General features: G+C 50.3%; 1 protein-coding gene across 8 annotated transcripts in view; it reads left to right on the top strand.

The window, feature by feature from the left end:
- SHB (SH2 domain containing adaptor protein B) overlaps window positions 1-15,815 on the top strand; it is a 148,473-nt gene that overhangs the window by 77,471 nt on the left and 55,187 nt on the right. The gene's annotated exons all lie outside the window — the stretch shown is intronic.

Raw genomic sequence — 15,815 nt, 5'->3', positions numbered from 1 at the left:
TAAGCTATGGGCTTCTTTCACTAGGCCAAGGACCAGGCTTGACTAATCAGCATTTTCCCAGAAACCAGCAACACGGGCGCTCAGCAGAGTGAGCGAGTGATAGAATGCACTAATGAAGCCGGTTGCCATGTCCAGGCTTCCTCCCTCACCCTTTCTGGCCATGCTGGTTTCCAAGGTCAGGATCTCCCTCCATTTCCCAAAGCACCTTTCTTGTGTTGGAGCCAAAATCCTATGTTCTATGAATAAGATCTTGTCAGGCTGCTTGTAATCCCTTCTGAAGCCCTCACGAGGAGTCACCTTTTGGGAGGCAGCCCCTTTTGCAGCTGGGTGTTGAGGTCTAGACCTGCTTCCCTGAGTACCTATCCTCCAAAAGGCAACGTGTTTGCCATCACCTATCTCAGGTTGATTTTTGGCTCACAGCTTGCTGATCAATGTTAGTTGCTGGGAAGGAAGTACTTTCACTCCTCACTTCGAAGAGAGGATCAAGCCTCTCTAGGAGGGTGGGGACCTTTTTGCAGTGAAACAACGGGTCCCAAATCGTGATCAGGTCTGTCCTCGAAGCCATGTTTTGGGAAAGCTTTCAAGTTTCATGGTGTTGAGACTATAGCTACCGTATTTAATGTGTCTTTAAATATCCAGTGCCTCCCCGGATGACCACGGGCATGTTTGCAGGCTGTGTTATAATTAAAATGTACGCCTTGGAGTTACAAATCAAAACATGATCTCCTCCAAACTCTGTTTCCTAAACTTCCAATGTGTAAACATGACATGAAACGGAACTTGTTTAAAAACATTCACAAAAGCAGAAGTTGTTGATCTGAAGCCTGTTCCACAGGAATGTTAAGTAGAAGATGAGGGAATTCCACAGCCGTGGAGCTTCCTGAAAGCAGCAGGAGCGATAAGGATGGCGTGCAGGGGCTCTGATAAAAGCAGATGGGGCAAATCCCAGCTCCTCCAGCACAAGCTCACTTATCTACTCTTCCTGTCTCCGCCTCAGTTTCCTCATCTGTCCTGAAGTGAACATAAAGCTGCTGGCACCATGCCTGGTTCAGGGTAGACACTTAACAAGTGCTGTCATGAACAATCGTCACAATAAAGAGGCTAGTTTCACGTGCCATGTCTGCGCATGACGCTTCCTTACAAAAATATATATTTTTTAGGGCTGCACCCGAGGCACGTGGAGGTTTCCAGGCTAGGGGTCAAATCGGAGCTGTGGCCACTGGCCTATGCCAGAGCCACAGCAACGCAGGATCCAAGCCGCGTCTGTGACCTACACCACAACTCATGGCAACGCTGGATCCTTAACCCACTAAGAGAGGCCAGGGATCAAACCCGCAACCTCATGGTTCCTAGTCAGATTCGTTAACCACTGAGCCACTAAGGGAACTCTATAAAAATATTTTACAAATTAAAAATACATTTAAAAAAATACATGCAATGGTAAGGAAATTCAGCATACAGCTGTATGGGACATAAAACGTGAACTCTTCCTCCACAGAGTCTTTGTTAATTGGTGTATATTTGTTTAGCCCTCTACCCACTGGTTTACAAAAATATACAATTCTACCATGCTACCAACCTTTTTTTCCTACATAAATGCTATCCTATTGAACATCTTGCTGCATCACACAGCTCTCATCCAAGGTCATTAGTCCTTTTGAATGGTTCTTTTATGTGACTGTAACACAGTGGTCAGTCATTCCCCTGTTCATAAACTTTTAATTTGTTTCAAGTTTTTGCTCTTCCATTCTGCAGCAAACATCCGTGTACATTTGTTTCTGCTTATGGGTTGGGGAATTTCTATAGAATTTATTTTCAGAAGTGGAACTTAAGGCCATAGGATATTTAATTGTGTTAGGGTCACCAAATTTATCTCTGAAAAGGCCATTTCCAGTTTAGACTTCCTGCAGCAGGCACTGAGTTTGGTTCCCTTCCTCAGGTAGACAAAGGTTTTAAAAATATTTTTTTTCCATGCTCAATTCTGACTTTGGAAAAGACCGTCTTAGGTTGTTCTTTCAACCAGTATTTATGGGGCATCTGTGAAACCACATTCTGTGCTAGGAATTGTAAGGGATGTGTCCCAATGGATTGGACTTGAACTCGGCCCTCCAACACTGGGCCTGAGGGAGTGGAGTGAGTAGGAGCTGAATGTGCAGATGGCTAGGACCCTGGTAGAGTCTCAGGGGCTCTGGGCAGAGGGATGCTCCCCACTAGCATTGGGGGGTGGGTGGGGGCTGAGCACCGTCGTGGCGTCTTGAAGGGACGTGCTGGTGACAGTGTCAGCCTTATCTTTGAGCTGCTGCACCGCCTCTAACACATGGTGGGGTTCGGTACAAGAGGTCTCAACCCAAACAAACTGGCACTTGGAGCTCAGGCTCCCAGAGGGGAGCGGTTTGGAAAAGACCCCCTCCACTCAGCATCATGTTCCTCCGCTATCATGTTCCAGGCGTTCATGGCACTTTTCACACAGTACCGAGTCTCTTCAGGACGCTTTTTCTTGGGGCCCTGAGAGGGGCTGTTCTTATGTTTCCTACCGTAAGAGCCCTCATTATCCAGATGTTTCCTTCCAAAAATTCTTGAGATGGTCGTATGGGTGGCGTAATCTGTGATAGCTGTTGACAGGAAGGAGCCACTTGAAAGCCGTTCTGAACAGTGGTAGCTTTGGGGTTCCTCATTCTTGTGTGTGGCACCGCACACACACCTTCCCCTTCGCTATGGCACTTTCAAACAAAACAAAGACATGTCATCAGGTTTTTTGTGCTGTGACACCAAGAAACATAAGATGTCATGGTAACGTTGGAGAGCCTAGGAGTGTAGGGTTCGTGCGGATTTCTCACTCTGACCTAGCAAGTCCCTTTGATGCTGGGTTTCCTGTTTGGCCTGTTAAATAGGGGTGCTGGCTCTGCCCACCAGTATCTGACTATGATCAGATGGTTATAAGAACTAAATAGGAGTTCCCATTGTGGCTCAGTGGGTTAAGAATCCGGGACTAGTATCCACGGGGATGCAGGTTTGCTCCCTGGCCTTGCTCACTGGGTTAAGGATCCAGTGTTGCCACAAGTTGTGGCATAGGTTGCAGATGAGGCTCAGATCTGTCGTTGCTATGGCTGTGGTGTAGGCTGGCAGATGCAGCTCTGATTCAACCTCTAGCCTGAGACCTACCATATGCTGCAGGTGCAGCCCTAAAAAGAAAAAAAAAAAGAAACAACTAAATAACACAAAGGGGGTGTGGACCTGAAAGTACTATGTGGAATGAAGGAGTCTTGCTCTTGGTCCTTTTTAAGTTTGGGTTGGCCCTTGGCAGGTGGTCACTCTTGGGCCAGGTAGGGAGCCCCTCTGAAATCCCCAGGCTTTGCCACTGTGAGGTCTCCTGAGGGTGAGCTTGCAGGTTCCTCTTAGGGAGCTGATGCTTGGCCGGGACCCTAGTTCCTCAGGGTCAAGAAAAGGGGCAGGTCCCCTCCATGTTGTGACCTGGATCTCTATGTTGATACACAGTCTTTGCAGAAACTCTTTGGGAAGGGGAATAGACAGGCAGCCCATCCTAGGCTTGTGGGGAAAGGCTCTTTCACGAGGCATGAATAAGTCAGGGGTCTCCAAAGAAACAGAACCAGTAAGACAGATTTATCATCATCACCACTGGCTCAGGTGATTATGGCGGCTGACAAGGTCCAAGATCGGCAGGGTGAGTCAGCAAGCTGGAGACCCAGGCGAGCCAGTAGTTTAGTTCCAGCCCAGATCTGAAGGCCTGAGAACCAGGAGAGCGAATGGTGTGGTTCCAGTCTGAAAGCCAGTAGGCTCAAGACCCAGGAAGAGCCAGTGTTTCAGTTTGAGTCTGAAGGCAGGAAAAAAGTTGGTGTCTCAGCACCAAAGGTGTCAGGCAGGGAGAATTTCTCTCTTTATCGTAGGAGGGTCAGCCTTTTTATTCTATTCAGACCCTCTGATCGGACAAGGCCCACCGCTTTAGGAAGGGCAACTGCTTTACTCATTTAACAGATTTAAATGTTCATCTTGCTCAAAAGCAGTTCCACAGAACTTCACAGACCTACCTAGAGTAATGCTTGACCAAGTATCTGGGTACCCTGTGGCCCACATAAAATTAATCACAGGCTTAAGAAGGCACGGCTTTGTGCCGGAGTAGAGCTTCTCACTCCAGAGGGTTCTTGTTGCCTTTTAGGGTTGGATTTGGGAGGAGTTTGCCAGAAGGTGGTTAGGATGCTGAGCTCAGGGACCCCACACGCTGTAGGATGGGTGCTCTCACATATGTCCCCTCTTCTTCATGTGCTGGAGCCGCAGCTTTGGAACAAGAAGCCTGTGTGAACATTCATTCTTTGTATAATCAGACAGAGGGATTCTGGAGCCAGAAAGGCCTCCGAGACCATCTGCTTCACCCCCTCCCGCCTACCTGTGAGGAGTCTTAGCCCCAGTGGATCAGGCGACTGACAGCCATTGAGTCACACAGCCATTGAGCGGAGGACCAGGCTGGTCCCAGGCCGGCAGCCTTGTCATCACCATCCAGAAGGCTGGGGTTGTCTCTTAAGTCCCCAGAGGGATTAGTTCCTCTGTTGAAGTAGTTCCAAAGCAAGGAAAGCTGAGGCCGAGAGTTTGCCAGGTCTCAGCAAGTTGCTTCCGGCTAGGCAGCTGTGCTGGGCACAGGCACAGTGCCAGCAACACCCCTCAGCATGAGGCAGTGACCCCATGATCAGCCCCAGGACGGCTGCCACCACCAGATGGGTACGGGTGGTGTTTGACCAATTTGACTGTAAACCTGGCACACGGCAAGGGATGCTGTTAGGTACAGATGGAGTAAAGGGTCATGCCCGGAAGGGGGCCCTGGCTCTGCCCTCGGAGGCTGGCACCCTACACCCGATGCCTGTTTGTAATCACTTGCTTAGGGCCAGCCAGCCTGGGACCAGCAACATGTGTTGGCCACGCCTCTACACATCTAGAATGTGTTTTAAAACCTCCTTGGTACCACCTGATTCCTCCTGATACCACTGTCTGCTTTCCTCCCCGGCTGCCTAACATTTCCTGTAAGGACCTATGTGTGTCCTAGTCAGGTAAACCCCAGGCTGACCCGAGTTACCCTGACTAATGAGCCAGCGGATGACCAGAGGGAGAAGGTGACCTGCCTGGCATCACTCAGCACAGTGAAGCTGGGACCAGCTTAGCTGGAGCTAGGACCTGGCTCTTCTGGTGCTCGCTTCCCCTGCTGCCCTGAACATGTTTGTGTTATGTTGCACCTAGACCTAGTGTTTCAGAGCTGGTGTAGACAGCTGCATGGTTACCAGCATGGGCTTGGAGCCAGGCTGCCCCCATCACTAACTTGTGACCATCTTTTTTTTTTTTTTTGAATTTTTATTTTTTCCATTATAGTTGGTTTACAGTGTTCTGTCAGTTTTCTACTGTACAGCAAGGTGAACCAGTCATACATACATGTATACCTTCTTTTTCTCACATTGTCTTCCATCGTGTTCCGTCATAAGTGACTAGATATAGTTCCCCGTGCTATACAGTAGGATGTCATTGCTTATCCATTCCAAATGCAATAGTTAACCCCAGATTCCCAGTCCATCCCACTCCCTCCCCCTCCCCCTTGGCAACCACAGATCTGTTCTCCAAGTCCATGAGTTTCTTTTCTGTGGAAAGGTTCATTTGTGCTGTATGTTAGATTCCAGATATAAGTGATATCATGGTATTTGTCTTTCTCTTTCTGACTTGACTTAGGTATGAGAGTCTCTGGTTCCGTCCGTGTTGCTGCAAATGGCATCATTTTGTTCTCTATCGTGGCTGAGTGGTATTCCATTGTGTGTATATACCATATCTTTTTTTTTTTTTTTTGCCTTTTCTAGGGCCGCTCCCGCGGCATATGGAGGTTCCCAGGCTAGGGGTCCAATCGGAGCTGCAGCCGCCAGCCTACACCAGAGCCACAGCAACGTGGGATCTGAGCCACGTCTGCAACCTATACCTCAGCTCACGGCAACACCGGATCGTTAACCCACTGAGCAAGGGCAGGGACCGAACCCGCAACCTCATGGTTCCTAGTCGTATTTGTTAACCACTGCGCCAGGAAGGGAACTCCTATACCATATCTTTTTAATCCATTCATCTGTCGATGGACATTTGACATTTAGGTTGTTTCCATGAACTTGTGACTATCTTTAAAGTGGTGATGCCCAAGCACCCCTTACAGGGCTTCTCATTAAAAGAGCACCAGGGAGTTCCCATCATGGCTCAGCAGTAACAAATCCAACTAGTAGCCATGAGGCTGTGGTTTTGATCCCTGGCCTTGCTCAGTGGGTTAAGGATCTGGTGTTGCTGTGAACTGTGGTATAGGTCACAGACTCAGCTCCAATATCACATTGCTGTGGCTGTGGTGTAGACTGGCTGCTGTAGCTCCAATTCGGCCACTAGCCTGGGAATTTCCAAATGTCATGGGTTTGGCCCTAAAAAAAAAAAAAAAAAAAAAAACCTGGAGATGGTGCACTCGGGACTCAGTAATTCTTAAAGCCTGTTATTGAGAGTTGCGTTTCCCAGACCTTGACTTGAACCACTGAGGCCATCTGAGCTGCACACTTGGTACCAGTCTGGTGAGGAAGGGGCTTGGGTGTGACCATGGCTGCTCCAAGGCTCGCTCTGGGAGGTTCCATGAGAAAGGGCAGATGATGCTCCCCCTTGAGGGGTATAACGAAGCTGGTCTGGCATGAAAACCTGTCTCCCGTGGCTTTATCATGTTAGAGTGTGGCCTGAGGCCTCTCTGGAAGCTGAGACCTCACCATGCCCAGCAGACGGGCAGATGGCACCAGGAGGGTGGCTAGCCCTCTTTAAAGTACAGTCTACCAACACTAGGAAGATGCAAGGTGAGACTGCGTCTGGCTCTGTTTGGTGAGGCCTCAGGCTGCCCACCCTGGGTCCTAACCTCTGTCTGCAGCACAGGGGTCAGGGAACACCCTCTCCTCGTACGGTTGACCTGAGGGTGCTGGTGCCACCCTCATCTCCACCACTTATCCCGGTGGAAACGCTCAGGTTTCCATCTTGGGGGGTTGGTCACAGGAGTGTGTTTTTTTTTCTGGAGCCTCGGCATCCTCTATCCCCTTCTTGAAAGGGTGGAGTCCTCATTGTTTGGACCTTCTTGTCATCAGCAGCTGATCACCACACCCTGGTGTTTCCTGCTAGCATCTAAAAAGGCTCTTTTTGGTGTAAATGCAATCTGGTGAAGACTCCTGGTCCACATTTTCTTTTTTCTTTCTTTTTTTTTTTTTTGTCTTTTTGCCATTTCTTGGGCCGCTCCTGCGGCATATGGAGGTTCCCAGGCTAGGGGTGTAATCGGAGCTGTAGCTGCCAGCCTACACCAGAGCCACAGCAACGCGGGATTCGAGCCGCATCTGTGACCTACACCACAGCTCACGGCAACGCTGGATCATTAACCCACTGAGCAAGGGCAGGGATCAAACCCGCAACCTCCTGGTTCCTAGTCGGATTTGTTAACCACTGCGCCACGATGAGAACTCCTCCTGGTCCACATTTTCTAGTATCCTACCCCTCCTCCTGGTGTTCAGGGCCCTCCGTAGCCCAGTCCCAGTTTCCTTTTCTAGCCACTCCCCACCTCCTCTTCCTCAGCTGGGCTCATAACAGCTCAGTCTTTGGTTTTACCTCCCAATTCCTGAAGCTTTCCTTGCTCATGACTCAGTTTGTGTGTGTCCTGTCTCGGTTGCCCTTTCTCCAGGGGCGCTCATCTTCACCTGTCTGAATCTTCCCTCTTTCCTGAGTATGTTTACCTGGGCCCCCCATTCACTGTCTGCAACACCAAGCAAGTCCCTCAGCTTCCATGGCCCTTGAGGGGCTTCCCTGCACTTGGACTTGAGATCCTATGAAATGCCACCTCCTTCCTAAGGTTTTTCAGGATCCCTGGGCTGCCTTTGCTTTCTGCCTCCACCGAGCTGCTGAGGTCTGTTCCACTTGAGAACCGGATTGGTGCCAGCAGAGGCTCTGAAGCTGCCTGAGCCTCCGTGTCTGCACTGTAAAATACAGCCGCCCTTGTCTGTCTGTGTCCTGGGGACAAAGAAGGACATGCAACCAGCGCCCGGGGCAATGCCTGGCAAAGGCAGGTGTATGGTAACTGTTATTAATTGGGTGCTTATGCACGTTGGCATCCAGACTCTCCTGCTGAACCACGAGTCCTTTGCAAGTGGCGGGAGCCTTGTCTCACAGCACGTGAGTTCTTAGCCTTTGGCCTTACACCCAGTAAGGGCTTCGGGATGTCTGAGGAAGAAAAGCAGGCAGGCTCCCTGCTTGCCTGTGAATGTGGGCCTTCTGTGAATCAGAAAGCTCTCTCCCGAGAAAGTTGCTGCTCTGAACGGATGCTCGTTGATGCACCACCTTGGGCCCGGGAGCAGCCAGGATCCTGGAGCCGCGAGTTCGCCTCAGTGCCTCCATGGCGGGGGGCGATGGCGACAGAACCCAGGTCAACAGCCGCTCAGGGCCTCTGCACGCAGTCACTGGACGGGTGCAGAGTGACGGGTAGGCTGGAGGGCCCGGCCGTAATTGCAGACAGCTCCCGAGAGCTCTGTGAAGAGGCCCGGTGACCTTTTAAACCGTGAAGGGGGACACATGTGGTGTCATCAGGTGTGCAGGCTTGTCAGCACTGTGCCCCCCACCCCGGCCCTGGTGACAGAACAGGGCACTCGGGGGGGACCCTGTCACCATGCAGATGACAGAGGGAAGGAGCAGACCTGGCTCCCTGACTCGGACCTGGGCCTTCCCCTTGCCCTCGGGCTTCGAGTAAAAGAGCAAGCGGTGCAGTCTCATCGGGCAGTGACAGGCCCGTGCTGCTCCTGCTGATGCGACCATTGTTCTTGTTCCACACCCCTGATCTGCAGAGCTCACCCTCTTTTTCTGGGGTGTTTCTGGGCACGCCTGGGGAAGAGATGGTGAGAGAGCTCCAATTAGTCGGTCTCCTGGCTTCTACACAGCTCCGGAAACCAGCCTAGATGGGGGAGCGCAAGGCGGGGCCTCTGCCCGCGTCGCATTGGGTTTGTGTTCGGGCTCCGTCTGCCAGCCGCCTGCCCGGCCCTTGCTGGCCTGCAGTGTCCACCCTGAGGACCCCTGCTGCCCCTGGGGGACCCCTGAATTCAGGCATTCGTTGAAGCCCCCCAGTTAGGAGGCAGTCTTTCTCCAGCAGATGTTTTAACAGTTCAAATGGAGAGAGCGGCCCGTCTTCCTTTGATGTGGTGCCCAGACCTTGACTGGGTTTCGGCTGCATGTCTAATTAGGAGCAGCCGCCTGCCACTCCTGTGGAGCGCCTCACTCAGGCTGTGGTGCTGGGTGTACTTTTAACACCTCAGACCTCACTGAAATAGATGCCCCTGCCTCCGGAAGATTACAGACAGGATGGTCTGATAAAAGAGATGTCAGGAGTTGCTGTCATGGCTCAGCCGTACGGAACCTGACCCGTATCCATGAGGCTGCAGGTTCTATCCCTAGTCTCACTCATTAGGTGAAGGATCTGGTGTTGCCGTGAGCGGTGTTATAGGTCACAGATGTGGCTCAGACCCCACATGGCTGTGGCTGTGGCATAGGCTGGCAGCTGCACCTCCGATTCGACCCCTAGCCCAGGAACTTCTGTATGCTGCAGGTACAGCCCTAAACAGCAAAAAAAATTAAAAAATTTTAAACTCCCTTGTCTGGGAGTTAGAGGACCTGCGGCCTTGTCCCTGCTACATTCTTCCTGTCCCCAGGCCTCAGTTTCCCTGTCTGTAAATGTGGTTTACAGTGTGGTTTACTGACCCTCCCCTGTGTGCCTCGTGTTACAAGAGTTGATATGGAGCCAAGCTCCCGTGTAGAGGCTTCAGATTGCCCAAGCAGCAGCTGAAGGTGGAAGTTACGGATCCAGAAATGGAAGTAATTCAGAGATGGGTGGTGCAGCATTTCCCTTTCGAACACAGGGCTGGCCTGTGAGAGTTCGTAAGCAGGCCTTCTGTGGCTCTGGGGGACAAAGGGTGATCTCAGAGAAGGTGAGATCTTTAAATTGTGTTCCAGGGAGGCCCTAGTAGTGGTACCTGAAATAATAACAGCGCTCCTGGAGTGCTTTCTGTGCATCAGGCACTCTTCTAAACACTGAATGTAAGTGAATTCATTTGATCCTTATAGCATCCTTCCAAGATGGATACTGTTGTTCCCCCTCCAGAGATGAGGAACCTGGGGCAGCTTGGCACACATCCCCCACTGGAGCCAGGATCTGGGCCCCAGCAGTGTGTGCTGTGTTGTTGAACCTGTCACTACCTGGACCTAGGGCTTTTCCTCCTACCTTGTGGCTGGTGCAGGGCAGCTCTTGGTGGTGCGTTGCTCTAGTAATTCAGCCGTAGACCGTGGAGGTCTGATGGCACAGCCGGCCATGCCCACCACTGGCTGAGTAGAGGTTTCCGAAGCTGAGAAGTGACAGGGCCTGTGAGTGAGGCCTTGGTGGACGCACATCTCTACGGAGCCCTGCCACCCTGTGATCTAGGGTCTGGTATGGCCTCCTGGACAAGCCAGCTGGGAAAATTAGAGGTGAGGGCACTGCAGGCCAGCGTCTGTCATTTCCAGCTAGGCTCCTGCACGTCTGAACCAGCCTCTCCCCTCCCAGCTCCACCCTGCCCAGAGGTTTTAGGGCACCTCTCCTTAAACCCTCTTGGGGGTGCCGTCCCGCAGCACTCTAGGCCATCCGGAACCTCTTCCAGCTCCCTCAGCTTCCTCTCCAACTGGGCCCCCTGGACAGCCCACCTTTCCCACCTGGTCCTTCTGGCCCTGGTGACTCCACTTTGGTCCTTCCCTCATCAAATGCCCATTATCCCTGCCATACCACCATGCCACACCCTCATGTCTAAATTCTTTAAGGCCCTATTGAGGGCCCTAAGTCGCCTCTGTGTTGGGGGTTCGGGCCATCTCTTCCCAAGGGCTCCCGAAAACCAGGACAGTGCCTGGTTCATTTCCATCTAGCTTGTGTGCTGGGCTCTCAGTAGATGCCCTGCTAGGTGTGAGGACAGTGGATTCCAGTGCTCCAGGAGAAGGCTGGCCGCACCAGGGATGCGCCGAGTTCCTCAGCCTTGGTTTCCCAGAGGGTGAGGCCAAACCCTGCCCTCCTCTTTTCTGTTCCTGAAGGGAAGGGAAAGGGGTGAAGAAAGGATTTCTTTTCTCCCAGTCTTTTTCTTTCAGTTGCGTGCCTGCCTGCTTTCCAAATACAGATTTGAGGCTATGCATAATAAAAAGAAATGTGTATTTGCATGAGACTGTTATAATAGGTATCAAGATCCAGGAAGGGCAAGTGAAAGTGAATCTACCCAATATCTATGCTAACCTAGCTATCAAGGTTAAGTATCAAGTTAACGCTGAGCTTCCTGGCGGCCAGAGGAAAAAGAAAAACTGTGAGGGAAAGGCACAGAGTTGGTGAACACCGGAACAAAGTGTAGCTTGTTGCCCATGAACTTGGGGAACCCTAAACATGTCTCAGAGCCACTCCGGAGGCTCCTGGTTTGCAGCAAGCTCTCTCCCGGCCCCTCCCTCAGATGATGGTTTGCTCAGATAGTTGCTCGGGTCATCCCCCTGGCCCTTGCCTCTCAGGCCACCATCCTCGGTCAGCCACCAGCCTCGCCCTCCTGGCTCTCTGCCCCTGTGAATGCACCCAGGGCCCCTTCCAGTTCTAACACTCTCTGATTCTAAAAGAAAGTGCTCTAATTTTTTTTCTTTCTTCCTCTGTATGTAGTTCCACTTGAAAACCTTTCTGCTCCAGAGGTCAACACAAATCCCTACCCTGTCAATTTAATGTTTCTGCTCCCTGCCTAACAGGCATAAAATCACAGCCTGCCACCCAATATTAAAGGTCATTTTCTATGAATTTATAGATGGTGATGTCTAGATAACTTGCACCTTGAAACATGCGGTCACCAGCTCCCCCATTAGATCAGTCTCTGGGCCTTCACAGGTCAGTCTGGGTAGTGAGGAGCATGGGCCTGGTCACTAGGCAGTAGACAGTGATATCTGGCGAGCTGGCCTGGCACAGTGGCCCTTGGCTTCCTGGGGCTCTTGGCAAACCTCCCTTGGGAGAAGGGATGCTCCCTAAATGGGTGTTTTCTCGGGCAAAGGCAGCTGCTTCTAAAACACAGCTCCTATGAGCCCAACCTGCTTAAAATCATCATATTTACTTTCATGCAATCCTGTCTTAATTACATTTTTTTCTTTACTCACATCCTTATTCATTATTGAAAACAGCTTTCAGAAATTATTATGCAATAATGCTTTCCTCTATACACAGTAACTGTTTACCTTCCCGTATCAGGTTTTCCGCCCCTTATTCATGTGCATCTGTACTTACAACATCGCTGTCATCCAAGTTTAGCTATTATGGGCAACGCGCGCGATGATGGTATTCAGCGATTCCTAAGCAAGGAGCAGAATTCCTCTGGGGCATCGTTCACGTTGCCCAGGACTTGTTTAGAAATCCCACATTATATGGTTTGCTCAACACATAAACAGGCTTGTGTTTCTCTTTTTAACTTAGCATAATTTCATGTACGCTTTTCCATGTAGCCGCAGACTCTTCAAGCTTTGTCATTTTAATGACTGCTTAATATTCCATCCAGTTAGCGTGCCATAATTTACTTAACTGCTCCCTATTGTTGAGGCCTTAATGAAAATTTGAATTCAGCATGTAATACAGGAGGAAGCTCGTTTTAATGATTACCGTTATAACATCCTCTGCCCTAACTGCGTGCCATTACTAACCCCGCGTTGGTAAGGCGCAGATGCTTTCAGAACAATAAATCCTGTCTGAGAGGTGTATGCACCACAAGTCCCTCTGATTTAATAGCTAATCTGTTCCCTGCACATGTTTTCCTTTAAGGCTGGTGTTTATGTAAACTATCTCCTGTGAATATTGTGTAATACTCAACTATACGCATTTGTCATATTGTTTCCAGGTACCTTATCACTGCAGTGAGGGACTTTAATCAATTAACTGGAATTTGGGGGTCAAGAGGGGTTTCTGGCTTTCCGTCATCATTCATTTATCCCAGCCACATTCATGGACCGTGTGTTTGTAGCTGGGCTCTGAGCAAGAGAGAGTGCTCAAGGCCACTCGTGATGACTGGGGACCTGTAGAAGTGCATTCACAAGTTGCTTCGTGGCTCAAGATTAAATGGTGATTTGCATGCAAAGTGCTTGGTAAACTGTAGAGTACGTATTAGTGGTTGCTAGAATTGCTTGTGAAAGAGATTGAAGTGGAAGGTGATCTGCCTGGGTCAGTGCCTATCAGCTGCAATGCCAGTGTCCCCAGCCATCGGAGTACCCCAAAGACAAGAGGCTAGACTGCACTCCCAGGAACCAGGGCGGGAGTGGAACGGATGATGACGACCCCACAAAGCACTGATCAGAAGTTTGGTAGATGACGTGATTTACAGAGCTGTCTCCAGGACTTTCCAGTGGGTCTTTGCCTTAAAGTGACCAGGTCCTGCCTTTTATAACTCTTGTCTTCTTCGCTTCCTCCCCCAGAAAAAGGAAAGCATCATCCCCAAAATGAAATCATCCCAGTTTACGCATGGAACCCAATAAAGCTGTGTTTGCCAAAATATGGAACATCTCAGAGGAGATACGATTTTAGGTGGCTTGAAACCAATATAGTGAGGTTTTTCCCTTTTCCCTCTCACTCTTTCTCAAAAGAGAAGGTTATTCTTATTTGCCAAAGAAAGTGTCTCCATATGCAGCTTGCATCCCCACCAGCTCTGCAGTCCTTGCCATCTCCCTCTCCAGCAGGAGAAGGGGAGCCGTGGGCTTGCCTCCCAGCAGTAGTACCCACCTAGCTGCTTTTGTTCTCCTTCATTCTTTTCATGTTTATCATCTGTTTTTGGTAAAAAATAATGACTCATGGGATGGTGATTAAAAATCTCCTTTTTAGGTGAGTTTATTTACTTCTAAAAAATGAGGCAACAGCAATGAAAATGGTAAATAATAACCCAGGTGGTACTCGAAAACAGCAAAATCACAAAGTTGGTATGTGACTGAGTGGCATTGGGCAGATTGTGCTATTTAACATCCACGCTAAAAGTCACTCACTGCCTAGCATACGGTGGTTTCTGTTATATCAGGGCCTGTGCCCAGGGTGGGGTTTTGCCATCTCTATGAGCTGGCCTTGGATCATGAAGCCCAGTCTAAAAGAATGTTCTTGGGCGTTCCCATAATGGCACAGCAGAAATGAATCCGACTAGGAACCATGAGGTTGCGGGTTGGATCCCTGGACTCCCCCAGTGGGTTGGGGATCCAGCGTTGCCGTGAGCTGTGGTGTAGGTTGCAGACATGGCTCAGATCTGGCGTTGCTGTGGCTGTGGCATAGGCTGGCAGCTGTAACTCAATTTGAGCCCCAGCCTGGGAACCTCCATATGCTGTGCTGCAGCCCTAAAAAGTATTAAAAAAAAAAGTGTTCTGGAGTTCCCGTCGTGGCGCAGTGGTTAACGAATCCGACTAGGAACCATGAGGTTGCGGGTTCGGTCCCTGCCCTTGCTCAGTGGGTTAACGATCCGGCGTTGCCGTGGGCTGTGGTGTAGGTTGCAGACGTGGCTCGGATCCCGTGTTGCTGTGGCTCTGGCATAGGCCGGTGGCTACAGCTCCGATTCGACCCCTAGCCTGGGAACCTCCATATGCCGTGGGAGCGGCCCAAGAAATAGCAACAACAACAACAAAAAGACAAAAAGACAAAAAAAAAAAAAAATAGTGTTCTTACCGACATCATTCACACGTTTTATCAGCTGCTCTTCAAGGTACATGGCTCCCAGGGGCTTGTACCTTATCTTTATGCCACGAGTTCTCCAATTTGGAGAATGCCTCATGAGCCCCTTTAAACATTTCACTCTCACCAGCTTCACTGCTTTTGTATCAAGCCCTACCTCCCCGGACCTGGAACTCCAGCAAAAGTAAACCATGCATAGACACGATGGACTATTACTCAAGCTTAAAAAGAAGTGAAATTCTGACGCAGGCTACTATATATGGGAAAACCTTAAAAACATTATGCTAAGTGGAATAAGACTGTCACCAAAGGCCAAATACCATGTGGTTCCATTTATCTGAGGTACCTGGGCAGTCAGATTCCTAGAGACACAAAGTAGAAGGGTGGTTGTTAGAGGCTGGGGAGTAAATGGGGAACAGTGTTGGTTTAGGATGATGAAGAATTCTGGGGCTGGAGGACGGGGATGGTTGCACAACCCCAGTGTGAATGTATGTAATGCCACTGGCTTGCACACCTAGAGATGGTTAAATGGCAAATGTTATATATATTTTACCAAATAGACGAGAAAGTAGGCTGCGAGCATGTTCTCTCCAGCAGCACTGCCTTGGCGCACCCTGGTCCTACACAGGGAATCCTGCCCCCTCCCATTTCCAGTTGCCAGAGCTGTCAGTTCAGTGTCATCTCTCCTTCTGCCTCAGCCCTCACGGGTGCTGCAGGAGCCCCTTTGCTGCAGAGCGTCATGGTGCTTCAGATGCCGGATGTAGCTCTTCTGGAAACAGTGGGCTTGCTGAGAGCAGCCTCGATGCCAGACCCTCTCCTTTCCCCCATCTTCGCTTGGGCCCTGCAGCGGGTATTTTGATCAAAGCAAGAAAAGGGTTTGACAAGGGGGCATCTGATCACAGCATCCCAGCCTCCGTCTTTCAGCCACCGCTGGCCTCTTAGGAGTCAGTAGCCGCTGAAAGGAACGTGCCCTGTCTGGGGCCTCATCTAGACGGATGGCCACCCCTGAGCCCACACTGGAGTCAGGCCTTGGCATCCTCTGCAGAAGATTAAGAGCTTGCTT

This window comes from Sus scrofa, chromosome 1, assembly GCF_054392235.1.
Source record: "Sus scrofa isolate SSC_HxYL_T2T_F1_AM1 chromosome 1, Sscrofa_HxYL_maternal_Yorkshire_Landrace_v2.0, whole genome shotgun sequence".
NCBI lineage: Eukaryota > Metazoa > Chordata > Mammalia > Artiodactyla > Suidae > Sus > Sus scrofa.
Note: the sequence above shows the minus strand (reverse complement) of the source record. Positions and strands in the feature narration are given on the sequence as shown.